This window comes from Trachypithecus francoisi, unplaced genomic scaffold, assembly GCF_009764315.1.
Source record: "Trachypithecus francoisi isolate TF-2019V2 unplaced genomic scaffold, Tfra_2.0 Lachesis_group1, whole genome shotgun sequence".
NCBI classification, from domain to species: domain Eukaryota; kingdom Metazoa; phylum Chordata; class Mammalia; order Primates; family Cercopithecidae; genus Trachypithecus; species Trachypithecus francoisi.
Genome location: NW_022681454.1, coordinates 137,712,515 through 137,740,328, shown reverse-complemented (window position 1 = coordinate 137,740,328; position 27,814 = coordinate 137,712,515). Strand labels below are relative to the sequence as shown.

At 39.8% G+C, this 27,814-nt stretch overlaps 2 protein-coding genes across 5 annotated transcripts in view; one reads left to right on the top strand and one right to left on the bottom strand.

Moving 5' to 3' along the window:
- The window catches only part of LOC117085953 (uncharacterized protein C11orf98-like), a 135,777-nt gene that overhangs the window by 36,551 nt on the left and 71,412 nt on the right, over positions 1-27,814 (bottom strand). The window contains exons 2-6 of one of the 4 annotated variants that reach the window (XM_033215335.1): positions 26,912-27,045; positions 21,361-21,494; positions 13,873-13,963; positions 12,117-12,275; positions 9,706-9,776 (exon numbers count right to left, since the gene is read on the bottom strand). The gene's annotated coding sequence lies outside the window, so the exon portion shown is untranslated. Of the gene's footprint in view, positions 1-4,760; positions 5,785-9,705; positions 9,777-12,116; positions 12,276-13,872; positions 13,964-21,360; positions 21,495-26,911; positions 27,046-27,814 lie in introns of those variants that run through there. The other 3 variants (XR_004438147.1, XM_033215334.1, XR_004438148.1) reach the window with 3 other exon arrangements.
- The window catches only part of RNF150 (ring finger protein 150), a 282,044-nt gene that overhangs the window by 229,643 nt on the left and 24,587 nt on the right, over positions 1-27,814 (top strand).

The window sequence follows — 27,814 nt, the reverse complement described above, 5'->3', positions numbered from 1 at the left end:
TTTCTATGGCCACACTAAAACATTAAAAAATAAATGAAGTTCATTTTAATAATATATTTTTACTTAACCCTGTATATCCAAAATATTTTACATTTTTTGGTACTCAGTCTTCAGAATCTGCTGTGTATTTTATTTACACTTATAGAACATTTCAGAATGTTTTTAAATAAAGTGGCTCAAGAAGTAAACAGTAAAGAAATTAATTTTTTATTGAGACAAAATATTGTCTCCAATATTAAAACTATTGAGACAATATTTAAAACTATTAAGACAATATAAACTTATATTTATCTTCAAAATTAAAACTATTGAGACACTATAAAACTAATTTATCTAGCTACTTTTGAAATGCTTAGTAATCACATACGGCTAGTTGCTACCATATTGGAGTGCATAGATCTAGAATCCTAGTACTTTAAATGAAAGAGAATGTTAAAGGTCATTTGATTCTTACCAAAATATACTACTAATTTTTGTCATGAGAAAATTATGCCCCAGAGGACTAAATGTCTGACTAAGGTCAAATAGTAAGTTCTCTTTTTGGTGTACCAGGTGGTCTCAAAATTTTTCCATTTATTGGACATCTTTGGTTACCATCACACATATGGCCATAAGTGATCTTAGTGGAATATATTGGAAGGTCTGATAAAATTTTGCCAGCAGTTGAAAAACATGTAAGGCATGAGCATGCTTTTGAGAACAAAAAATTTTTTAAAGGATCATTATCTTTGCAAAAGAATGACCATTTGATTTTCAAGAGAAGATATTTGTCAGATTCCTTATTTTGAAGAGTGGCTACATACTTCATACATTTTAGTAAAGCCAAGATGACAAATGAAAAAACATTTTAATTTAATGTGGGTTAAATAACATCCAAAATAAAAAATATGTAAATATATTGTGGGTTAAAATACTTCAAAAAATAGAAAATTATGATCTATATCCATGTAATTTGTAATCCCTAAACTGTTTTTACGTAAAATAGACTCAGAGTGTTTAGTTCATAGCGACCATTCTGTAGATGTTTATTGAATGACTTGAGGTAAACGTGTTCAATCTAAGCTTGAAATAGAGACCTTCTGTTCATAACAGAAGAAAAGAATGCCAGGCAATTTCAAAGGAAACTACTGGTAAAGATGGCATGAAGAAATAAGAGTGGTATGACAATACCTACAGTCAGAAGACTGATGGCATATATGAATATGGCTATCGGTTTCTTAGTATAGAAACTAAATTTTCTCACGAAATATTTTCCCTAAACCATATATTTCTGGTTAGTTTTATTTATTAGGATTTCTCAGAATTTTACAAACATGAACACTCTGGTTATTTGTTAATGGTTTATACCATTTAACTAAGTGGCTATAATTCCTTAGGAGAAAAAGCCTCTGCTCTGTACAGATTTTTTTAATTGCCTAGTGACATACTCAAATAAAAATTTAATAAATGAACAAACACAAATGTATAACTAAATGAGTCAAAAGATTCAAGTTTTCATCAACATTATTGTACTCAACTCTAATGCTATTCAAAAATCATGAGGCGATAGACATAAGTTAGTTGGATATACAATATTGCCATAAATTGCAAATAAATAACCCAGTGGAGGTTGGACATGACTTTTCTTCAAATTATTCTTTCCCCTCCTCACATCTCCACAGACCCAGGAAATTACTAGAAAGGAAGAAATAGCAGCAGCTAAGAAATACGCTGTACCTATTACATACCAGGCACCCTTTTAAGCCTTTTTCATATATTAGCTCACCACAACCCTATGAGGTAAATAGTATTTTTATCTTCATCTTATGGATGCAGAAATGGAGGCATAGAGAGATTAATGTCACTGATCCAAGGTCATAAGTGACAGGTGGGGCTGGAACTCACTGGGCCACTGGCCCCAGAGCCCAGGCTTAGCGACGCTATGCTCAGAGACAGAACGGGGGGCGGGAGGGAATTAACACAGTTGCCTACTCACTTCCCATTTAGTTTATTTGTTCAGTTCTTCCGTTTTTCTAAAGCTCTTAAAAGATCAAAAATTTGTTTACTTCCTACTTATACTCTCATTCCAACCTCTATTCTTTCTTTCCTGGCCCATGTGCAACAGATCAAATAAATGCATGTCAAAGTCATTTCAGCACTCATGGAGCAAAGATGTAGGCCAGATTGCCTTCAGAGTGAAAGTGGAAAAATCTAGCATTAAAGGATCATCTTCAGCTCGCAGGGGGAAAAAAAAAAATGAAAAAAATTTGCAGAGCCAAAGAAATTCAAACTTGTTGCAAGTCTGACATTGAAAGAAAGATGTTTTTAAGTACATATTTTTAATGTTTCTGACATTTCATCTTTTAAAACCTCACATGGCAGTCCTAGAACAGCGTTTCTCCTCCACCTTCATGTGAGTGGTCATTTGTATGAACGCCCACACGTCACTCACTGGTCTTTGTCTGTAGGCCTGATCATGCCAAAAACACACTTTGCCTTTAACTTCTCAAGCTCAAGCTGCAGATTGTTGGATTTGCTTCCACAGGGGAAAAAAGTTCCTTAGAACCAAAGGAAAACACAGCGAAACAGACAGCCCTGTATGTTTGGAGACTCAAGAGAGAAGCTAGAGAAAGACACAGAAAAGATGACTTTATTACACCTTCTTAAAAACGTTGAGTGCCACTCCACATCTTGGGGGTATCTGAAACCTTCCTGTGATTTTTCAAGGAGGTTGTTGACATCGCCATTCATTTCTTTATTCCCCTTACTGAGTCACTACACAAGTCCTCTAGCACTGTCTGCAGATCGTTACCCACTTGGTCCTTCTTCCATCTCAGACTAGAGGGAACCAACTGTTGGCCCATGGAGGGTGGGAATGGCAGAGTCAAGATATGGCACATCTGCCCATACATTCTGAAAAGCACTTGGCATGATGTGTCTGGCCAGGAGACCTGGTCTTCAAACTTTCAGAAGGAAGCAGTACACATGAATTAATGTAAAGGCTAAAACTTGGCCAGTTGAAATGAAAAATGATATGGATTTCCTCTGGGAAATTTTCCTTTGCTAACTTCCCATCAACTCTGATCCTTGGGGAAAGAGGAGTGTATCTAATGTGTTGAACGGACAGTCATCCCTTGATACCCACAGGGAATTCATTCCATGATACCCCCTTTCCCCCAAAGATACCAAAATCTGAGGATGTTCAAGTTCCTTATATAAAATGTTATAATATTTGCATATCCTCCATACTTTTAAATCACCTCTTGATACTTATAAGACCTAATATTATAGTTGTTCTAGCATATTGACTTTTTATTTGGATTTTTTTGTTGTTGTATTATTTTATTATTCTTTTTCCTTGAATATTTTTGAGCCATGGTGGGTGGTAGACCCAAGGCTCAGGCAGATGTGGGGGACCATTCGAAATGCATCTTTATTTTTGCTACATTGACACTTAAAATGTATTGAGTGGTTGTCAGAGTTCCTTGCCCCTGGATGAAAATTCTAGCAGACCCAAGATTTTTCTGCCTACTCTTGGGTAACTGATAGTTCTAAGAGTACCTTTAAATTCTAAGAGTCCCTTTAAGTTGCAAACACAGACCCAAAAAAAATTTTTTTTTCTGCTGGGCACTGTCCCTTGTATTTCCTACAACTTGGGACAGATGGGTCTCTCTTGCTTACTCATGAGCATCCTGCGCACCCAGGAGTCCATTTTCAGCCTCTGTGTCCTAATGTCTCCTCACCTCTCCAGGAGCTCCTTTTGGGTAGGGCCCACATTAACCCCATTCACCTCTAGGACACTCATACATCACCTGCCCTGACAGTCCTCTTCCAGGACAGCAGCAGTCTCCAGCCTTTGACCCCACGAAGGTCTTGGGCCTCCTCTCAAGGTTGTAGGCAGGAAGGAGACTGAGTTCACGAAAGTTTGAGACATTTTTGCTGAGTCCAACCTACAGGTAACATATTTCAAAATCTTGTTGAGGATTCCCTTGCAGCAACCCCTCACAGGCCTGGGATTGGAACATGCCCCTTCTCCACCCCTTTCACTAGAGGAGCAGGATTCAGCATGACATCGCTCTGTTGACAATTTCTTTACCAATTACCCCATCTTCTTTTCCTCCTTTTCCATTTTTATTGCCTCAAAATGGGTGATGGGGTCAAGAATTACCGAACAGGTTCCCCTTTATACATTTCATTGCACATCTGGCAATGGGGCACAGAGCAGAGTGATGGGTAGGGGAGGGAGAGTCTGTCTCCTGCTTCTTTGTTATTCACGTCGCTTCAGTAGAAACTGAGGCAGAAAGAGTCCTGTGAAAGTGCAAGAGAATTAACTCCTAAACGTCTTGATGGTTTTCAACTAAGGAGCACATTCTTAGCCACTATCTCTACTAAACTACAGGCCCTTAAATGGGTTAGCCTTTTTGGGGGGAAAAAAATACATATATATGTATATATGTTCGCATACATATATATATGCGAATACTTTTCAAAATGCACTTACAAGACAAAATTGTTAAAGCACAGCTGAAGCTACAGCACAGAGAAAAGTCATTTTCATGCCAGCTCTGACACCTACCACTGCAAAACACCCAGGAGCTTTCCAGGGACACATACTCCAACTCATTATAGGAAAAACTTCCAAAGAGTTCATTCGGAGGTTTGTGTTTAGTCTGCAAGGATTTGCTTTCTCTAATTTGGGGAACTCAATATAAACTTCTCTATGGGATTCATTGCTCCCAAAGATGCATTCTCTTAAAATAAGGCCAGAAATGACATTTATTCTTTATATTTTTTAAGTTCCAAGTTTATTGAGGGACCAATTGATGAAGTATTTAGAACATCTGTATTCAAAACTTGTAAATGCCTGTAGACCTGCTCTGACCACAGCCCAAACAGCAAAACAAGAGAAAGAATGTGCATTCAGGACTTTTTCAGGGAACCTCTGTAAATCAAGACAACTGAGACAAAAAGGGAGGGTTGGCATAAATTTCACATTTCTGTTTCACACGTGCAGCTACACGTTTTTGCATTTGCAGAACAGCAATGTCCAGGTTTTATGTGACTACAGAATACACCGGTGCCCTCAGAAATAAACACATTTAAATCAACCATTCCAGTATTGATGAGGGAGCTGCAAGAGTGAGTAGCCATGTTTGCTTTTTTGATTTGCATTAAAGCCTGAAATGGCGAAGTCTCTGTTCTTGACTATGGATAAATATGCCAGCTTGAACCAACCAGGAGAATGATCTCCCTTGGTGCCTATAAGATTCACATTAGCCCTGGAAAGATGATTGCTTTGATTTGTGAGGACATTCCATTGTGGCAGGCAAGAGAATTAGGCAGCCATTTTAAGATTTTAGGCCCCACTGTCATCTCCCCTTCAGGAAATAGTTAAGCCACAGTGACTACTTCTATATAAAACAAAGCATTTGCAGATTGTAACACTACTCCAGACAGTCATTTCCGTGGCTCTTAACGTGCCAGGTCCCTGGAGCAACATCACCCCCTTACTTCTGAGCCCTCTAGCTCACCAGCTCCATGGCAGCTTCACGAGAGACACAGCTGTTCTGAAAAGCAAAGATCTCTGCAATAAACAAATGCCTATAAAACAAATCGTCAAGCTTTGCAGATGGCAACTATCCAATCCATGATCCACAGGGTTTTCCACAATAACATTTCTCCTCCATTGAAAACACTTGCCAATCCAAGAAAGCCCACTGAAGGAGAGACTGCCAGGCCTTTCCTGTTTTGTGTGCCTGCTACTTCTGACAGGGAGCGTTGAGAATCTGCAGATTCACAAACAGCCTGTAAGAGAATCAATTTAGACCACAGATATATTGCCACTTGGAGCATTCAGCCTGAGTATGACACAACCACTCACCCAGAAGAAACTTGTCTTCTTGAACTGAAGTAACTCAGCCAACAGATTAAATCAATTCATTCATTGCTAGAAGATTGTCTCATATGCTCTGAGTTACTCATTGATAGCACCATCTCCAGTGGATTAATTCCTCACAATGATGTCTTGCTTTTGACATGGCTCAGCAGCTGTTACCAGCATGAGCCGGGCAAAGGGCTTGGGGGACAGACCTGCAGTTTACCAGACAGTGACACACTGTGCATGCATCTCGGCAGTGAGGCAGCAGCTGATGGCAGGAAACACTACTAGCAGGTCAGCACTTTTTCAGTGTCTGAGGAGGGTCTCGTGTAAATAAGATAACATTTCTGTTTGCATTTCAATTCTAAGCAAATCATGGGGAAGTGCCATCATTCAGAGATTAAGAAAGCAGGAGCAGCTGAAAATGCCTCTTGGCTCCCATAAGAACTGGCTTTGAAAATTCAGAGTCTGAGGGTTCTGTAAGTCAAAATATTTCAGAAGTGAAATTCACTGGTTCAGAAGAAAGAAACGTGTCACTATTAGAACATCATTGGACCTACTTGAGGTAAGCTGATATCACGGAAACAACACTAGCCAGAGGCAGGAAATTTAGGGTCTTAGTCCTGGTTTGGCCTCCAGTTAGCTGTGTGACCTTGAACAAGTCACTTACCCTTTCTGCATTTCTGTTAGGTGATTTCTGAGATCCTTTTCAGGCCCCTAGCACCATGATTAAAGTTAGAACGCCTGTCTTAGCGCCTTTCCAAGTCTCACTAGAAAGGTTCAAGGTCTTGCATCCTCACTTACAAGCCCTTCTCACCATCTTTCTCCTTCCGGCACCACTGAGCCAACCTAGCAAGGAACTGTGCCCTCAGCTTTCTCCCCGTGCCACATTCTTCAGACTAGTGAAGGTCATTGTGAGATCCAGCATCTGCCTATCTGCATTTCAGATGAATGGCTGAGAAGACAGCGGGTGGAGGAGGCTGGAACAGCAGCACAGTTGGCCTCTGTCCACAGCTGTAGCCTGGTCTCCTTCTGGGATTCCTATATGCAGTGGACCCTGTCTCCAAACATCACGGTCCTCTGCTCCCAAAATGCTGTTAAACAGTATTCACCTGGTTCTTATACAGACTTTAGTGTAAATTTTAACAATAATAGTTATGATAGCAGGTTATTTAAGCCAAAATGTTATGTAGAAATAAATATTGAAAATTTAAATTTGATCTGAAAATTAAATTTAAAAAATAAGGAAAAAACAAAAAGGTCTGTGGACATGCCATCAAATAACGAATTCACTAGTTCAACACGTACTTTGCTTTAACGTCCCCTGCAAAAATGTGCTTTTTACTACAGTGAAAATTATGCCTTTGCATGGTATACTTGGCTTCAGAAAATGTGTACCAAATTGTAAAGAGCGTTTCCTTTTTACATGCTATATTTGCATTACACCAGCATATAGATTCATTTTATAAGTTAGTGACTTTCATTTTTACAGTAAAATTACTTCCCAGTTCTCAGGCTAATAACTTGCAGCTACCCTATATTTTTTCCTTGCTATTGGCCTCCTTAGTGAAACAATCACCAACCCTGTTCATTATGCTTTTTAAATATCTCTCCATGTGCCATTTCCCTCTGCCACTACTATAATTCAAGCCCTTATCAGCTCTTATCTCCCTGTATCTGGTCCTACCATCCTCCAGTCTGTGCTCATCCTGCTTCCTGGGTAATCATTCATAGAAATCTGTTTTTGTCAGTGTTTTGCTCCAAACATTTTTATTATCTATGGGTTACAATCTCCATCTGCCTAATCTAACAAAATCATTAAGCATTTGGCCTCTGCATCTTTCTCCCTGACTCTTCACCACTCCCATCTGGTTCTTTACACAGAAGCATTTTAAGCCACTTGTGGTTCCAGGTACACTGTCCTCCCATGCTGTCTCTCCACCTGCCAAATCCTATGTATCCTTCAAGCACATCTCATCTGCTGTATTCTCTGAGATATTTTCTCTGCTCCTCCAAGCAGAATCTGGTGTTTCTTTTACAATTATCTACTTTCAAATAGCTGTCTCTGATACAATTTCTTGAGAAATCGCCAGTTACTCCCTTAAATTTATAGATCCTCAAAGGCTTGAACTGTGTGACTTTTTCCCTTTATGTTCTAAAACCCAGCACAGTCTATGGCATACAGTTAGATTTAATAAACATTAGTTGGATGAGTAAATGAATATGTTGAATTTTAAGGGAAACCAACAACAGTAATGAAAGGTAAAGGAGAATGTATTGCAATGTATATTTATATTTTGGCTGCTAATGAAGATAATAAATATATTTTCCAATGATATTCAGGCTGGACCAAGGCACTAGCAAACAATTCTCTGTATAGCCAGTTTCTCCGGCACGACAGTGTGACCCTACCCCTGTGTGAAAGAGGAGCACAGTGTTAAATTGGTCCCCCATCACAAGAGGAGAGGGAGACTAATGCCTTGTAGAAATGGACTGACGATTTATTATTTATCGTTATTGGTATTGTACTATGCAGCAGAAATGGAATTAAAAGCATCAGAGAGAGATGAAATAGCGGAAACAGCAGCAAAGGAAAATGTCACGGAGAAAGATTCTAACGTCTAACTGTGCATAAATTTCTGCACATGCCCTGCTAATGTCATAAAACAAAATGCCCAGAAACCACTGAAGACTTAAATGCAGCTTTTCATTTTTGTTCTATACCATCTACACGATCCTTACTATTTTATAGTAACCCATGATAAATAAAGATGACCCTACTGTGAGATAATGTAGGTTTCAAAAAACTGCATGACTTTGGAGTCAGACAGATCTGGACTCAAATCTTGGTCTGGCCACTTACTTACTAGCTGTCACCAATTCACTTAATATCTCTGGGCTCCAGTTTCCTCTTCATGAAAATTGTCAAAATAGAACCTACCTCATAGGTTTGTTGTAAAGATTAAATGAATCAATATATATATAAAGTTCCTAGCTTGGTGCCTGACACTTAAGAAATTATAAATGTTACTTCTCTCCCCACCCCACACACCACCTCTTCATGAGAATGATATTGGTCAGACATGTCATGGTATATATATTGATGAAATTGAAAATTCTAGATATAAAAATGTCTGCAGTGTATCTTTGTCAGTTTCCAAGATGTAGTGTCGAGGCCTGAGAGCTCTAGATTGTATCCTAAACCATCTGCTTGTGGGAATGAAAACTGACATCACCTTGCTCTTCTTCAGTTACCACAACTACTTTAGTTCCTGAGCAGAATGGCTTGATTGCTTGTAGTTATTTATCTTTTTCTCTAATTGATCATTTGAGTGTTACTGAGTTACTAGCTATAGTCTTTATGACCATGATCTCATATAAAAGTATGAGTGTCCTTACAACCTTATTTCCAGAGAAACCTCTGAGGTTATCAGCATCATCACTAGTTAGTGTCAATTCCTAGAAAGTTGTAATTATGCCCTTTCTACACATGACTCTGTATGGGTTATATTCAACAGATAGTGGCCCTGCCAGTAACCTTAGTGCTTTGAGCATAATGACCTGTAGACAACTATGAATAAAGCAGCAATTTCAGATTTCTAGGTCTTCATGATCTTTTTGTGTTTATAGGTTGAACCTCAGGGGACAACTTGGGAGAAAAATTTTGGAAATATCCACGCTATTAGGTTGGTGCAAAATAAATTGCGGTCATGGCAGAAACCGCAGTTTCTTTTGCACCAACCTAATCTCCAAGTTTGCAGCAAATGGGACACACACACACAGAGAGAGAGAGAGAGAGAAACCTACTAAGATACCTTTTAAAATACAGAAATATTTAACTCACTCACCAGCTTCTTCTGTGGTGATCCTCACTGCAAGTTTCTCCCCGCCTTTGAGGAAAATTTTTCAGGGAAAACTTCTGGAGAAAAGAAAATATATTGCAGCTCAAGTGATTTAACCAGACTCTCCTCCCCACATCTCTCCAGGACACAATTGTGGTTATCAGTTAGGACACCCTTCATTTTGTTTGGATAATTTGGAGCGTGCAAGAATGCTTAGAAGACAGTTCTTCCTCCTCGCTCCATAGGCTTCCCAAGGAACACACACCAGGACACCAGGATGAGAGTCAAGCCAGGTTCCCTGTGCACACACATACACACGCATACACTCACGCACACACCTGCACACACACACCACCACCAGTCTCCAGCCTTGGCTTATCATTCAGAATGACTGGATAGAGTTCAATGTAGAATTAGATGTCTAGAAATTTCCAGGATTATTCTAGGCAGAGGTATCAAACTGCTGCCACCTGTGACTCTGCCTGCCTACATATGAAATGTGTTTTGTCTTCAGAATGCTTCTGATAAAGTTCAGTGAGGAGCCCACATTTAAATTTGGCAAGGTTTTACATAGAAACCTGAATTTTCAATTTGGAAAAGCTGGAAGCTGCAGCAATCCTGGGCCACATTTCCTTATGGTGACACTTGGTTCAGCCTTTTTGAGGCAAAGCACGTCCTCTGCAGCTCACTGCAGCCTTGCAATCCCAAATTTATGGACAGTTTCAGGACAGCAGTACTTCTTTCACACACAGTGCTAAGATCAATGTTTTGAATGTTCCTATTAGATCTCATTAAAAAAAAAAAAAAAAACCCATTAGTAGAATCATACAGGGAAACAATATGTATGCCTATGAGCCAACAACATACACAATTAACACATTCTCTGATGTCTAATGTTCGCAGCAGGGAGGAACAATTAGTAGATTTATAGACTAGAGTTCCATCAAAATTTTTTTGTCAAACAAATCACTCATTTCTCTAAATTAAGACGTATGCCTTAATCAGGGCTGCCAGCACAAAAAAGTATTGGCTGCACTTATACTCCTGCTGTGCACAAGAATAGTGGAATGAATTTTTAAAAGAAAAATAATACCATAATAATACTGCCACTGTTATTTAAATAAGGAGTTAATTAGAAAATAGGATTTAAAAGTTTAAGCAGGAACTCAATGGATTAAAAAGCGTATCTTCCTTGTTAAAAAACTGAGATAAAATATGTGTAGTTGGATACATAAATACCTGCATACACAAGCACATACATGCACGCATATGTGGAAGCATGTGTGCCTGTGCACATCTGTATACCAAGCGCACCCATGCACCTATGTAGGAAAATAAACCTACAACATGTTCATATATGCATAGCATATGTGTCAGACATTTGTACCTAAAGCAGTACTTTGACATGCATGCACATCTCTGCTTTTATCTAGCATAAATGCATGCCTGCATATATACATACATGTTACTCAGTACCATCAACTTTATGTCATAGTAGCTAGCCATGTCTCAGCAGGGATCATAGAAATTTCTGGTCATGGGTCTTCTGTTTACTCCTAGAAATGAAACTGTAGTTGCAGCTTACCTCATAAGAGAAAGAACTCAAAAAAAAATGTGTGCATCATTTTTTTTCTTAAGTGAACCTAAGGCTCTCTAATATCTGGAAAAATTTAAATATGCCTCTACAAGTAAGGCAGTTCCTAATTTTAGGAGTTGTATATTCCTAGCATCCAAGCCCTATGATAGAATAACACCTTTGGGGCCAGATAAAATTGTATGTGTCCATCCACACTGAGTGGTAGTCGTCTCTTCATCTGGTAGGGCATCAAGGAACACGGTCAGATGCTAAAGGCACTATAAGTAAAGTATAGGTCTTTGTTAGACAGCAGAGAGAGGTATTGAAATTCCCCATCCCTCATTTACGTCCCTGAAAATAATGTACGTTCTTGGTAGTAAAGCTAGGTTGAGGCCCAGCCCTGCCACCTGCTATCTGTGTAACTTTGGACAAATGGCTCAACCTCTCTGTACTTCTAGTTCCTCATCTGTAAAATGGAGGTAATTTAGAGAATACCTACCTCATGGGATTAAATGTAATGCAGTAATCCTTAGAAAAGTACTTGGTCCATAATAAGCATTGAAAAAAAATGTTACTGTATAGAAGAAAAAGTGAAGGGGCTCACACACTATTAAACTTTGTGCCAAGAGTCTTACAGAGAGCTTTACATATTTTTTAGCCTTTTCAATTATCACTCTTTTATATCTAAGAAACTGAATTAGAGAGCAGTCTAGGAACCACGTCAGAGGTCACACATGGGGTAAATGGTAGAGCTGGAGTGAAAATTCTTGCACTCTCATCGAAGTCCAGATTCTTTCTCTAGTTTCTCAAACCAGTTTCTAGCTATGGTCTGAACACCCACCTGGGCTGTAGTTGGAGTGCAGATCCATAGGCCCCTCCACGGATCTACTCAATCACAGTGTCTAGGGGTAGGCTGAGAATTGTCACTTCTGTCAGGCTTCCTGAGTAATTCGTTCTAAAGCCAGAGTTTCAAAACATCTGCCCAGCAACCCCAGAGTGCCTGCGCGAGGAAAGCAGAACCCAAGACAACGCACACATTATAAATGGTATCTTATCCCTACAGCTCCTTGACATTTTCTCTATATCCACCCTGATATTAATTGTATGCAGGGGTACTGGAGTTAGAACATTCTCTTCAGTCAAACTAACTTTACCTATTTCTTGTTTACTCTGCTTTGAGAATTTTCCCCACTGAACACTTGAGTGCAGTTGTATGTGCTTGATCCTTAGAGGATCGTTCTTAATAGACCCATGCTGTGTATTGATACATGCAGTAAAGATGACCACTGGATCCTTACAGCACTGGTCCAAATTCCAAAATACATTTACAGAAAATACAAGTAGGTTTTTACTTAGCCATGCCTTACTTGTGATCTTGATGGAGGTTTAATCCTAGCAGCCAACATTGCTATCTGTCAGAAGGCTGCTGCCTTTTGATTGTTATAATAATGGCTCCTTTGCTCATGAAACACCCCCGACCTGATATGTGACCTACACACTGTGGTGCAGGCATTCTCTTACAGTTTTAGCATAAGCCATAATTCTAGAATCATCTACTAGAAAAAGGAAGTGCTTCCTGTAGAAAAAAAATTCTTTAAAAATCTTAGATACTAAAATAAGTCCTTGAACAAGCAGATCAAAAGACAAGTTTTGAAAGAATTACCATTGGTTTTCTCAGATGCATAATTTTACTGAGGGAAGAATTATTTGGCGTCATAAAATTAACTACTATAAGAAAAAGGATAAGGCAACAAGGTTACATTTTATAGTTTATTTGGGTGCATTGCAGCTAAGATCTGCAGCACAGAACTAAGAGTTGGTAACTGCTAAGCAGAATGATCTGCCACCAAAGTTAAAAGTATAGACAATGTGTTCTGGGAGCTGATAATTGGCAGGAGGTTAAGAATGGTAGGGACTCTAATTTTCTTTGTTTTTATTTTCCTATCTTGAGGAACAATTACAGTTATGGAACATATGAAACCATAGCTTTGCTCTTATAATGTATATAGGCTACTTTCCTACAGAGACATATGTTTTTTGCTTCTAAGGCATATTGTGGGGACTTTGACTTACATTGATGCTTGGCTGTGCTTATAATATGCCTCATTTTCTACTTCCAGGGCTGTCTCAGTGCCTAAATATTCATCTTCCCCTTAGAGAAACCCTCTCTCTAAAAACACAACCATAAAATAGAAAAATATATCACTTCTGATGCAGGAATTCCCGTCAAAGTTTCGAGGGAAAAATATTCAAACAGTCTCAGAAATCCCAATCAGCTCTCATGCTACCTGTGCCCCCTGACCCTCTCCTGGAGATTTTCTCTTAAAGGGAGTGGGAGAAAACCAAAAGCGACCTGGGATTTAGTCTCTAGTGGGTTAATGAAAAGGCTCTACAAAGGTAATGTTCTCAAGGACCCTCACTTTTTTATGCCAGGCTTGCAGATTCCTGGGGTGAGAAAGAGTCTGCTCTCCCTGGGAGTTCCCTGAATTGAAGATGCTCCCTTGGTATCCATGGAGACTCAGGCAGCTCAGCCCCAGATGAGCAAGTAATATGTGACTTGAAGATTTATGGATTTGTTCACTCTGCACCATACTTACCATTATTGATAAGGCATCTACATTACAGGAAGCTGTCGACATAGTCTCAGGCAGCTTTCTTCATGGCAAAATAATATAAAATATTTGCAGGCTGGACAAAAATAAAAGCATTGAAGATCTATTCAGCACCTACAATTTAGGACATGAGCCATGTTTGTGGCTGCAGATTTTTTAAGAATACAAGTTCAAAATGTGCATTGATTGTGTGCTACTGGGAAGCACTGGCAAAATCATAAAGCATGCACCAATTAAAGGAAGGGACCCAGGAGCTCTATCATGGACAAATATTTAGGGTTATTTGTCCTAAATATTTATGAAGTTTAAAAAGTGGGGGATGGGGCTCATTATAAACATCAGTAATCATCCCAGAAAGCAGCAGCATGATCCTTTGAAAAGAAGTAAAAATTCAGAAACTTCATGGGCCACATGTTAAAATGACTTTCTGTTGTGGAAAGGTCACAGAATATATTAACAATAACTAGGAAGAGAAGACATTATAAAACACTCTGAAGACACCTAGAAGACCTCATCAGAAGTTAATCTGGAAGTCTGTTTCATTAATTAAACACACCTATTTTACCAAAAGATGTTGTGATTTAGCATAAGATTTATTTTTTTTTTTTATTATACTTTAAGTTCTAGGGTACATGTGCATAACGTGCAGGTTTGTTACATATGTATACTTATGCCATGTTGGTGTGCTGCACCTATCAACTCGTCAGCACCCATCAATTCATCATTTATATCATGTATAACTCCCCAATGCAATCCCTCCCTCCTCCCCGCTCCCCATGATAGGCCCCAGTGTGTGATGTTCCCCTTCCCTAGTCCAAGTGATCTCATTGTTCAGTTCCCACCTATGAGTGAGAACATGCGGTGTTTGGTTTTCTCTTCTTGTGATAGTTTGCTAAGAATGATATCATGTATAACTCCCCAATGCAATCCCTCCCTCCTCCCCACTCCCCATGATAGGCCCCAGTGTGTGATGTTCCCCTTCCCTAGTCCAAGTGATCTCATTGTTCAGTTCCCACCTATGAGTGAGAACATGCGGTGTTTGGTTTTCTCTTCTTGTGATAGTTTGCTAAGAATGATGGTTTCCAGTGCATCCATGTCCCTACAAAGGACGCAAACTCATCCTTTTTTATGGCTGCATAGTATTCCATGGTGTATATGTGCCACATTTTCTTAATCCAGTCTGTCACAGATGGACATTTGGGTTGATTCCAAGTCTTTGCTATTGTGAATAGTGCCACAATAAACATACATGTGCATGTGTCTTTGTAGTAGAGTAATTTATAATCCTTTGGGTATACCCCAGTAGTGGGATGGCTGGGTCATATGGTACATCTAGTTCTAGATCCTTGAGGAATTGCCATACTGTTTTCCATAATGGTTGAACTAGTTTACAATCCCACCAACAGTGTAAAAGTGTTCCTATTTCTCCACATCCTCTCCAACACCTGTTGTTTCCTGACTTCTTAATGATTGCCATTCTAACTGGTGTGAGATGGTATCTCATTGTGGTTTTGATTTGCATTTCTCTGATGGCGAGTGATGATGAGCATTTTTTCATGTGTCTGTTGGCTGTATGGATGTCTTCTTTTGAGAAATGTCTGTTCATATCCTTTCCCCACTTTTTGATGGGGTTGTTTGTTTTTTTCTTGTATATTTGTTTGAGTTCTTTGTAGATTCTGGATATTAGCCCTTTGTCAGATGAGTAGGTTGCAAAAATTTTCTCCCATTCTGTAGGTTGCCTGTTCACTCTGATGGTAGTTTCTTTTACTGTGCAAAAGCTCTTTAGTTTAATTAGATCCCATTTGCCAATTTTGGCTTTTGCTGCCATTGCTTTTGGTGTTTTAGACATGAAGTCCTTGCCCATGCCTATGTCCTGAATGGTACTACCTAGATTTTCTTCTAGGGTTTTTATGGTATTAGGTCTAACATTTAAGTCTCTAATCCATCTTGAATTAATCTTCGTATAAGGGATAAGGAAAGGATCCAGTTTCAGCTTTCTACTTATGGCTAGCCAATTTTCCCAGCACCATTTATTAAATAGGGAATCCTTTCCCCATTTCTTGTTTCTCTCAGGTTTGTCAAAGATCAGATGGCTGTAGATGTGTGGTATTATTTCTGAGGACTCTGTTCTGTTCCATTGGTCTATATCTCTGTTTTGGTACCAGTACCATGCTGTTTTGGTTACTGTAGCCTTGTAGTATAGTTTGAAGTCAGGTAGCGTGACGCCTCCAGCTTTGTCCTTTTGACTTAGGATTGTCTTGGCAATGCGGGCTCTTTTTTGGTTCCATATGAACTTTAAAGCACTTTTTTCCAATTCTGTGAAGAAAGTCATTGGTAGCTTGATGGCGATGGCATTGAATCTATAAATACCTTGGGCAGTATGGCCATTTTCACGATATTGATTCTTCCTATCCATGAGCATGGTATGTTCTTCCATTTGTTTGTGTCCTCTTTGATTTCACTGAGCAGTGGTTTGTAGTTCTCCTTGAAGAGGTCCTTTACATCCCTTGTAAGCTGGATTCCTAGGTATTTTATTCTCTTTGAAGCAATTGTGAATGGAAGTTCATTCCTGATTTGGCTCTCTGCTTGTCTGTTACTGGTGTATAAGAATGCTTGTGATTTTTGCACATTAATTTGTATCCTGAGACTTTGCTGAAGTTGCTTATCAGCTTAAGGAGATTTTGGGCTGAGATAATGGGGTTTTCTAAATATACAATCATGTCATCTGCAAACAGGGACAATTTGACTTCTTCTTTTCCTAACTGAATACCCTTGATTTCTTTCTCTTGCCTGATTGCCCTAGCCAGAACTTCCAACACTATGTTGAATAGGAGTGGTGAGAGAGGGCATCCCTGTCTTGTGCCAGTTTTCAAAGGGAATTTTTCCAGTTTTTGCCCATTCAGTATGATATTAGCTGTGGGTTTGTCATAAATAGCTCTTATTATTTTGAGGTACGTTCCATCAATACCGAATTTATTGAGTGTTTTTAGCATAAAGGGCTGTTGAATTTTGTCAAAAGCCTTTTCTGCATCTATTGAGATAATCATGTGGTTCTTGTCTTTGGTTCTGTTTATATGCTGGATTACGTTTATTGATTTGCGAATGTTGAACCAGCCTTGCATCCCAGGGATGAAGCCCACTTGATCATGGTGGATAAGCTTTTTGATGTGCTGCTGAATCCGGTTTGCCAGTATTTTATTGAGAATTTTTGCGTCGATGTTCATCAGTGATATTGGTCTAAAATTCTCTTTTTTTGTTGTGTCTCTGCCAGGCTTTGGTATCAGGATGATGTTGGCCTCATAAAATGAGTTAGGGAGGATTCCCTCTTTTTCTATTGATTGGATTAGTTTCAGAAGGAATGGGACCAGCTCGTCCTTGTAATTCTGGTAGAATTCAGCTGTGAATCCATCTGGTCCTGGACTTTTTTTGGTGGCTAGGCTATTAATTGTTGCCTCAATTTCAGAGCCTGCTATTGGTCTATTCAGGGATTCAACTTCTTCCTGGTTTAGTCTTGGGAGAGTGTAAGTGTCCAGGAAATTATCCATTTCTTCTAGATTTTCTAGTTGATTTGCATAGAGGCATTTATAGTATTCTCTGATGGTGTTTGTATTTCTGTGGGGTCGGTGGTGATATCCCCTTTATCATTTTTTATTGCGTCTATTTGATTCCTCTCTTTTCTTCTTTATTAGTCTTGCTAGCGGTCTGTCAATTTTGTTGATCTTTTCAAAAAACCAACTCCTGGATTCACTGATTTTTTGGAGGGTTTTTTGTGTCTCTATCTCCTTCAGTTCTGCTCTGATCTTAGTTATTTCTTGCCTTCTGCTAGCTTTTGAATGTGTTTGCTCTTGCCTCTCTAGTTCTTTTAATTGTGATGTTAGAGTGTCAATTTTAGATCTTTCCTGCTTTCTCTTGTGGGCATTTAGTGCTATAAATTTCCCTCTACACACTGCTTTAAATGTGTCCCAGAGATTCTGGTATGTTGTATCTTTGTTCTCATTGGCTTCAAAGAACATCTTTATTTCTGCTTTCATTTCGTTATGTACCCAGTAGTCATTCAGGAGCAGGTTGTTCAGTTTCCATGTAGTTGAGCGGTTTTGATTGAGTTTCTTAGTCCTGAGTTCTAGTTTGATTGCACTGTGGTCTGAGAGACAGTTTGTTATAATTTCTGTTCTTGTACATTTGCTGAGGAGTGCTTTACTTCCAATTATGTGGTCAATTTTGGAATAAGTGCGATGTGGTGCTGAGAAGAATGTATATTCTGTTGATTTGGGGTGGAGAGTTCTATAGATGTCTATTAGGTCCGCTTGGTGCAGAGATGAGTTCAATTCCTGGATATCCTTGTTAACTTTCTGTCTCGTTGATCTGTCTAATGTTGACAGTGGAGTGTTGAAGTCTCCCATTATTATTGTATGGGAGTCTAAGTCTGTTGTAGGTCTCTAAGGACTTGCTTTATGAATCTGGGTGCTCCTGTATTGGGTGCATATATATTTAGGAGAGTTAGCTCTTCCTGTTGAATTGATCCCTTTACCATTATGTAATGGCCTTCTTTGTCTCTTTTGATCTTTGATGGTTTAAAGTCTGTTTTATCAGAGACTAGGATTGCAACCCCTGCTTTTTTTTGTTCTCCATTTGCTTGGTAGATCTTCCTCCATCCCTTTATTTTGAGCCTATGTATGTCTCTGCATGTGAGATGGGTCTCCTGAATACAGCAGACTGATGGGTCTTGACTCTTTATGCAGTTTGCCAGTCTGTGTCTTTTAATTGGAGCATTTAGTCCATTGACATTTAAGGTTAATATTGTTATGTGTGAACTTGATCCTGTCATTATGATATTAACTGGTTATTTTGCTCGTTAGTTGATGCAGTTTCTTCCTAGCCTCGATGGTCTTTACATTTTGGCATGTTTTTGCAATGGCTGGTACCGGTTGTTCCTTTCCATGTTTAGGGCTTCCTTCAGGGTCTCTTGTAAGGCAGGCCTGGTGGTGACAAAATCTCTAAGCATTTGCTTATCTGTAAAGGATTTTATTTCTCCTTCACTTATGAAACTTCATTTCGCTGGATATGAAATTCTGGGTTTAAAATTCTTTTCTTTAAGAACGTTGAATATTGGCCCCCACTCTCTTCTGGCTTGTAGAGTTTCTGCCGAGAGATCTGCTGTTAGTCTGATGGGCTTCCCTTTGTGGGTAACCCGACCTTTCTCTCTGGCTGCCCTTAAGATTTTTTCCTTCATTTCAACTTTGGTGAATCTGGCAATTATGTGTCTTGGAGTTGCTCTTCTGGAGGAGTATCTTTGTGGCGTTCACTGTATTTCCTGAATTTGAATGTTGGCCTGCCTACTAGGTTGGGGAAGTTCTCCTGGATGATATCCTGAAGAGTGTTTTCCAACTTGGTTCCATTTTCCCCCTCACTTTCAGGCACCCCAATCAGACGTAGATTTGGTCTTTTTACATAATCCCATACTTCTTGCAGGCTTTGTTCATTTCTTGTTCTTCTTTTTTCTTTTGGTTTCTCTTCTCGCTTCATTTCATTCATTTGATCCTCAATCACTGATACTCTTTCTTCCAGTTGATCAAGTCGGTTACTGAAGCTTGTGCATTTGTCACGTATTTCTCGTGTCATGGTTTTCATCTCTGTCATTTCGTTTATGATCTTCTCTGCATTAATTAGTCTAGCTGTCAATTCTTCCACTTTTTTTTCAAGATTTTTAGTTTCTTTGCGCTGGGTACGTAATTCCTCCTTTAGCTCTGAGAAGTTTGATGGACTGAAGCCTTCTTCTCTCATCTCGTCAAAGTCATTCTCTGACCAGCTTTGATCCGTTGCTGGCGATGGGCTGCGCTCCTTTGCAGGGGGAGATGCGCTCTTATTTTTTGAATTTCCAGCTTTTCTGCCCTGCTTCTTCCCCATCTTTGTGGTTTTATCTGTCTCTGGTCTTTGATGATGGTGACGTACTGATGGGGTTTTGGTATAGGTGTCCTTCCTGTTTGATAGTTTTCCGTCTGACAGTCAGAAGGACTGTCTGTTGGTCTGTTGGAGATTGCTTAAGGTCCACTCCAGACCCTGTTTGCCTGGGTATCAGCAGCAGAGGTTCCCGAAGATAGAATACTGCTGAACAGCGAGTGTACCTGTCTGATTCTTCCTTTGGAAGTTTCCTCTCAGGGGTGACTCCACCCTGTGAGGTGTGGGGTGTCAGACTGCCCCTAGTGGGGGATGTCTCCCACCTAGGCTACTCAGGGGCCAGGGACCCACCTGAGCAGGCAGTCTGTCCCTTCTCAGATCTCAACTTCCGCGTTGGGAGATCCACGGCTCTCCCCAAAGCTGTCAGACAGAGTCGTTTGAGTCTGCACCAGCCCCCGCTGCTTCCCCTATTGGACTTCAGCTGTGCGCTGTCCCCAGAGGTGGAGTCTACAGAGACAGGCAGGCTTCCTTGAGCTGCTGTGAGTTCCACCCAGTTCGAGCCTCCCAGCGGCTTTGTTTACCTACTTAAGCCTCAGCAATGGCGGGCGCCCCTCCCCCAGCCTCGCTGCTGCCTTGCGGATAGATCTCCGCAGACTGCTGTGTTAGCAGTGAGGGAGGCTCCGTGGGCGTGGGACCCTTCCGGCCAGGTGTGGGATATATTCTCCTGGTGTGCCTGTTTCCTTAAAGCGCAGTATTGGGGTGGGAGTTACCCGATTTTCCAGGTGTTGTGTGTCTCAGTTCCCCTGGCTAGGAAAACGGATTTCCTTCCCCCTTGGGCTTCCAGGTGAGGCGATGCCTCGCCCTGCTTCAGCTCTCGCTGGTCAGGCTGCAGCAGCTGACCAGCACCGATTGTCCGGCACTCCCTAGTGAGATGACCCCAGTACCTCAGTTGAAAATGCAGAAATCACCGGTCTTCTGTGTTGCTCGCGCTGGGAGTTGGAGACTGGAGCTGTTCCTATTCGGCCATCTTGCTCCGCCCTAGCATAAGATTTATTAATGCCAATTCTGAGCTAGGATGACATTGCCCCTCCTCCGAAGGAATTTAGGTTTGAACAGATGTAAAACAGATGTGTACAAAATAGCAGTTACTTTGCCAAGTGCTCTTTCTTAAGAACAGATCTCATTTGCCAGATCTACTAAAAGCTTTGTCTACAAAAGGGATTTGCATAGCTTTCCTGAGTTTAGAAAGAGACAGAGAAAGGAGTCATCACTCTTCAGCTTGTGGAGGAAATACTAAAACCTTAACCCCCATGTTAAATTCCAGGAACTCCCTATGGACTTGTTTAGGGAATTTGGCCTTTTGTACATATATTGAAGAATATTAGGATGAAGGGCCTCTGTCTTAGACTTTGCATTCCTAATACTAGAAAATTACTAGTTTTTAAGTTTTAAAATTTTAACAATTTTCCTAATTCTGTGTTTATTATGTATATGTTTATTATGTGCATGTTTCCTATTCTGTGTTTATATGAGTGCAATATTTATTATCACGCATGATAATCCAAATCTAAACGATACCTTTTCAGTTCTTCTCACTTCTTCATTTTTAAGCTTCACAAGTCCACTGCCAGAACAACTGGCTTATTCACACCCCCACCACTGCCTGCTTCAGGGACAATTCCACACAGGTGGCCCCTTTTCTTAGGGAGGTTCTAAAAGAGAAACAAGGAAACAGAAAGTGATCTTAAAAGGTACCTAGTAAGGTGGAGTTGGAAACAGCAGGAATGAGGTTCCTGGCCCACGATCAATGAATTGCTTGAGCTCGCTGCTCAGTCTAGGTCTTGTTTCTCTTCGCCTGCTCTATGGTTTTGCCTTGATTCCTTAGCATGATGTACTCCACATAGGATTGATATCAAAAGAGCATGAGTCCCCTTCCCCAGTGTTTTATCCTTTCAAAAAATCAACATGATGTCTTCAGATTTTCCCATTTATTTATTCAGTACTTTCAAGTGATAACGTTTGCATTTGTTTTATTTCTATAGCATTAGAGATGGAGTCTTGCAAAATAAGCCCCTCACCCCTGAGAAATTACAGTCTGCTCTAGTTAGGAGAAAAAACATCCATGGGTGGAATATATAAACAATGAAATAAGACAGTGCTGTTAATCACATGTCTGGAATATTGTGAATAAAAGTGTCCTTTGGAGAAAGGCCAGGGGGTGGTCACGGTGGCAGGACTACCCTCAGACCTTTTTTTTATTTTAAGAGATGGATCTCACTCCATCTCCCAGGCTGGATTGCAGTGGTGCAATCATGGCTCACTGCAGACTCAATCTTTTGGCTCAAGCAATTCTCTTACCTCAACCTCCTGAGTAGCTGGGACTACAGGTACACACCACCACACTCAGCTGATTTTTTAGCTTATTTTTTTTTTAGAGGTGGGGTCTCACTGTGGTGCTCAGGCTGGTCCCAAACTCCTGGCCTCAAGTGATCCTCCTGCTTGGGCCTCCCAAAGTGCTGGGATTATAGGCATGAGCCACACTACACCGGCCTCCACAGACCTTTTACTCTAGGGTACATTTTGGCTACATCCCTCCCCAGGGAGAAGGAACCTGCGAGGCCAAGAAGTCGCCCAGACTCCCTAACCCACTTTCTGGAGACAAGAGTTAGCAGGATACAAAATTGCCATTGTATGGAAGGCTGAATTGGCCACACCTTTCCCTTTGAGTTTTTAACAAAAGTCTTTTTCAAACCCAATATTTGTGTACAGTTCAAATGTAATAAAGAGATCAGCTAAAACTCGTGTTTTTTTTTTTTTTTTAAGCCAATAAATACATGAAAAGCAGCCAGCACAGGCTGGTGAAGTATAGGTCCTTCCCTTCCCTTGTTGTTGCATCACTATAAGCAGAGGCCTTTGGCGGAATTAATTTTAGCCATCAGTTGCTTGTTTTGTTTTAGCTTTTCAGGAAACAAAGGTCAGATTAGCAAAGGAACTATAGATCTAATTAGTAAAGTAAATGAGGGGGTTCAACAGCTTCAACAGATTCATTACACTATTAATTAGTCATCTGCCCTTGTACATTGCTATATAGATGTCCATCCAACTGCATATCAAAAATATTCAGGAAAAAAAAAAATCTCAATCCAACAGTAGAAAATAGTACTAATAAAATATACAGTACAATAACTATTTAGGTAGCATTTACATTATATTAAGTGCTATAAGTAATCTAGAGATGATTTAAGCAACAGTTCCCAACGTTTTTGGCAACAGGGACCAGTTGCTTGGAAGAGAATTTTTCCACGAGAGAGGTGGTGGGGGGTGGGGCGGTGGTGCTTTCAGGATGAAATTGTTCCACCTCATCAGGCATTAGTTAGATTCTCATAAGGGATGCACAGCCAAGATCCCTCACATGCGCAGTTCGCAATAGGGTTCCTGCTCCTATGAGAATCAAATGCACTGCTGATCTGACAGAAGGCAGAGTTCAGGCAGTAATGCTCGCTCACCCTCCGCCTACCTCCTGCTGTGCAGCCCAGTTCCTAACAGACCAGGGACTGGTACCAGTCGGGGGCCCAGGTTTAAAGTATATGAAAGGATGTGCATAGATTATATGCAGATACTACACCATTTTATATAAGGGACTTGGGCATCCTCAGATTTTGATAGGGGGTCAGTGTCCTGGTACCAATCCCCCACGAATACTGGATGCTGAAGGACAACTATGCTAACTGCTAATGGAGGGGAAGGAATGGAGGGGTTTGGAAAGAACTGTCTCAGCTGGGCTTGTTGTAGTTATTATTGTCAACTTTGTCATCACCACCATCATTTTCCACCACTGTCCAGCCTTCCCAGTTCCTCCCACAGTGGTCCTTGGGGTGCTCTGTGGACTTGTATGACTTAATGGAGCCCTGTGAAACCTACTGGAGCAAGAACAGAAGAGCTAGGTTCAAGTCCTAGTTCTGCCACTTACTACTGGCTCTTTCTGAGACTTTGAGAGAGCAGTAGCCTTTCTGAAAGTCAGGTAGCCTGCTGTAAAATGGACTCAAACATGGCAAGAACACTGGAAACTAAATCAAATATAATGGATGGTGATGATGGTGATAAAATTATAATAACCACTGTTATAAAAATAAAAGCGTGTTAGAACAATTCTTGGCCAAATCTATCATTTTCTACCAGTGCTATTCCCACCCACTCATCCCACCTTCATTGCCACCTGCTATAAGCATGGAATATAATAATAGGTGCAGACAGGTGACTAGCTATTATTATAGTTAACCTTTAGTGAGATCAGTGATTTAAAATGGTACTTTACACCTCTTCATTTCTCTTATTAATTTGACATTTATTTTCTGGAAAGCCAAAACAAGTGGTAGCATCTGGAAGCTGCATTAAACTCCTCAAAAGGTCCCTTCCTAGGAGAAGCAAGTGATTTTGTATTCTTAGACCTGAAAACAAGGAAGGGAAAAGGAAACTAACATTTTTTTGAGAACTTGCTAAAAGATACATTGTATTAGTCTATCAGGCTGCTATCATCAAGTAACATAGACCTGGTGGCTTAAAGAACAGACCTTTATATCTCAGTTCGGGAGGCTGGAAAGTCCAAGATCAGGATGCCTGCATGGTTGACTTCTACTGAGATAACTCTTCTAGCTTGAAGATGGCTGCTGTCTCTCTGTGTCCTCACGTGGTGAGATGAGAGAGTGAACTCCAGTCTTTTTCTTATAAGAACACTAATCCTATCATGGGCACCCCAACTTCATAACCACATCTAAACCCGATTCCCTCCCCAAACCCCCACTTTCTAATATCATTATGTTGGGGTTTAAGCTTTCAACATATGAATTTTGGAGAACAGAAACATTCAGCACGTAACACATGTACAGGGAAAAGTTGTTATAATAGTGAAAAAATATTGTAAGTAACCTAAAGGTCTCTCTATTAGGGAAAGGACAAATAAAATATAGCATATTCTTAGATGGACTAGTTTTTTTTATAGCAGTTAACAAGAATTAAATACATAATGTAATTAAATCTGAAAACAAGGAAAAATAAGTAAATTGCAGGATAACACAAATAGCAAGCTTTCTTTCGTATAAAAAATGCTAACACAAAACATTACTTTACTTGTACATTGATTTTTTTTTTGTTACCTGCACACATACACACACACTGATTTGCATGAAAGATACTGTAAGAATTCATATCAGATCAGAGTGGTGGTTGCTATGTTGGGGTTATAAAACTAGTGGTGAGGGACAAAAGGAGCTAATGTGGGGGGTTTTATTTGTTTTTTGTTTTGCTTTAATTAAAAAGACAGGCTTCAATGAATCATCATTCATTCAATAAAAATTTATGCAGAGCCTAGTATAATTCAGATCCTCCTTTCTATGCTGGGGAATCTTGGGGCAATGCAAGCAGTTCCTGACTTCATGGAGATTACATCCTATTGAACAAGATAAGAAATACAGAATATAATGTCAGGATTCAATTATCAAAAATAAAATCAAAATGAGGCCAAGTAAGGAGTTAGAGAGTGACCAGGGACTACTAATTAGGGCAGGCAATCAAGGAGGGCTTATCTGAGAAAGTGACATTGAACAGGGACTTGAATATCATTAAGCATTAACACTTAGTGATGGAGACACTGAAGTTTGATTTACTATATTATTTCCTGTACTTTTGTAGCATTTTAAAACATCTCTTTCCCCCAACAAAAAAAAAAATCCGCTTCAGAGTAGCATGAGATTTTTAAAGAGGTAGCAAACCCAGATGAAGTATTTAGGGATTGCAAACTTTTGAATCAATGATTGGGGTTAGGAGGAATGTGTATAGAAAAACATCACATAGAGTAATGACTTGGTTTTATAAGTGGGAAAGAAAAAAATGCAAATTATTTTTTAAAATACCAACTCCAAAGTTCAACGAAATCTTCCTCATAGGTAAGGATTCAGGAAGAATCACAGTACTACTAAAGGTGTGAGAATAGAGGTGTCAAACCTTCACAGGGAGGGATAAGCTTTTAATTTTATCAAAGGGGAATGTGACTCTTTTCAAAAGAAGTTTGAAAATCTGCTCCAGAAGGGAAAATACATAGTTTAAATGAATTGTTTAAGCCAGGCATGGTGGCTCATGTCTGTAATCCCAGCACTTCAGGAGGCTGAGGCAGGAGGATTGCTTGAGCCCAGGAGTTTGAGACCACCCTGGGCAACATAGCAAGACCCGGTCTATATTTTTTTATTTAAAAAAAAAAAAAAAAAAACTGTTTAAGGAGTTAGAAGACCTAATCTCAGCACTGACATAGTAAGTATTATCCCATTCAGGGACCAGTATGTGATGCTGGGTTTCTTACCTACCATCTCAGTATGAAGTGAATGGGATGGGTTCATATAACCATGAACAACTAAACAGCTTCAACTGTATCATGATCACCAACAGCCTACTTTTTATTAAGGATTTCTTTGAGCCAGAAACAGGGCTAAATGCTTTATATTCATTATCTTATTTGGTTGAGAGAATGATTGATTAAATAATCTCTAAGTATCTTTCAGCTTTCTCAGCCTAGTAAGGAAACAAGAAGAAAGCACAAAAGACTACATGAGCTGTGGTTTCCATCCCCAGGGGCAAAATGGAAGACAAATGTCGGGCTCAGCTCAGTCCGCCTTATTCCCTTTGCCCTTTCGTGTATCCTTACCTTGTTGAGCAGCTTTACCTCATTTGTATCTCCTTTATTGTATCTCCTTTGTATTCTCCTTTATCATAGCAAGGAATTCCTGTTGTAAGAACAAATACTGATTACAAATTCTGTTTTTTGTTCTAAACAGAAAGAGCTGAAAATTATGTTCTGTGAGCCAGAGGAATGGGTAGGGTTATGATCTCACAACATGCATGACTGGACCATTGCTCTTGTTACTATGTGCTTTAGATAAAACCTATTAGATTGTCCGGGAAGGCATGTAAACACACCCGTCTAGGTGAATTTCAGAAATTTATTGTTGGGACATCAACCCAGGCTCTGGGTCAAAACATCAAGCCTCATTTCTGTAGCTAAGAGTGAGTCTGTCACCTTTTGAGAGCTTATTCATGCCACCACTTTGAGCCCTCCCCTCCTGCCCATCCCCCAACATACCAGTTATGACCTGCTTTCAAACCAACCAAAGGTGAATTATGCAATATTTATTGGAAGACGAGGCAACCAGAGATTCTTCTAAACAAATTACTTAAAATTCTTAAGGTTTTTAATCAGGCTTCTTCACGTGCTTTCTGGAGAAACAGATAGTCAGAATGGTCAGAAATGATAAAAACCTTAAATAGACTGGAAGTCAAACAGGTTGATGTAAAATGAAGCCAGCATGATAAGAGCCAAGCGTGCTCATGTCAGTGTTTGGTCTCCAGTTATCATTGAGCTGTTTACCTTATAATGTGTTTATGCTCTTCCTGAGGAATATATATTTAGGCCCATTCTCTATTTTAAATGCTTCTTTCTTTTTGAAAATGCAGGTGTAAGAGAGTATGTTTCTATTTCTGTTTTCCTCTTCCCAACCCCTCCCAGAGCAAAGTAAAGGATTCCCTACTTTGCTGTGTTCTGCAGCTTGACCTTTAAATCAGACTTTGTGTTTCCATCAGAGCCCTGTTCTCTAGTTTCTTCTGGCTCTTGTGTTGGGCTATCTTGTAACAGGGTGACAGTTGTACAAGCAGTAGGGATAAGGCTGTCACATGGTGAATGAACTCTTTATGAAATGTTGATGTGTCGACCTACATCCAACAACACTGAAGAAATAGAATATTACAGAAACAGTGGGATTATAGCCAGGGAAAGGAAGGGTGTACTTTGTCACCAGCATGTTAATGGGCAAAGAAAGAGCTCAGAAAGCTCAGTTTCTTTCTGAAAGAATAAAACAGATTCCCAGTAAATATACTAAATCCAATATTAGCTGCATATTATCTGGAATAGCATATAGTGCACATACTGCATAGCATTGTGTGTATGTGTATATGTGTGTGTATTTATCAAATCTCATTACAGGCTACA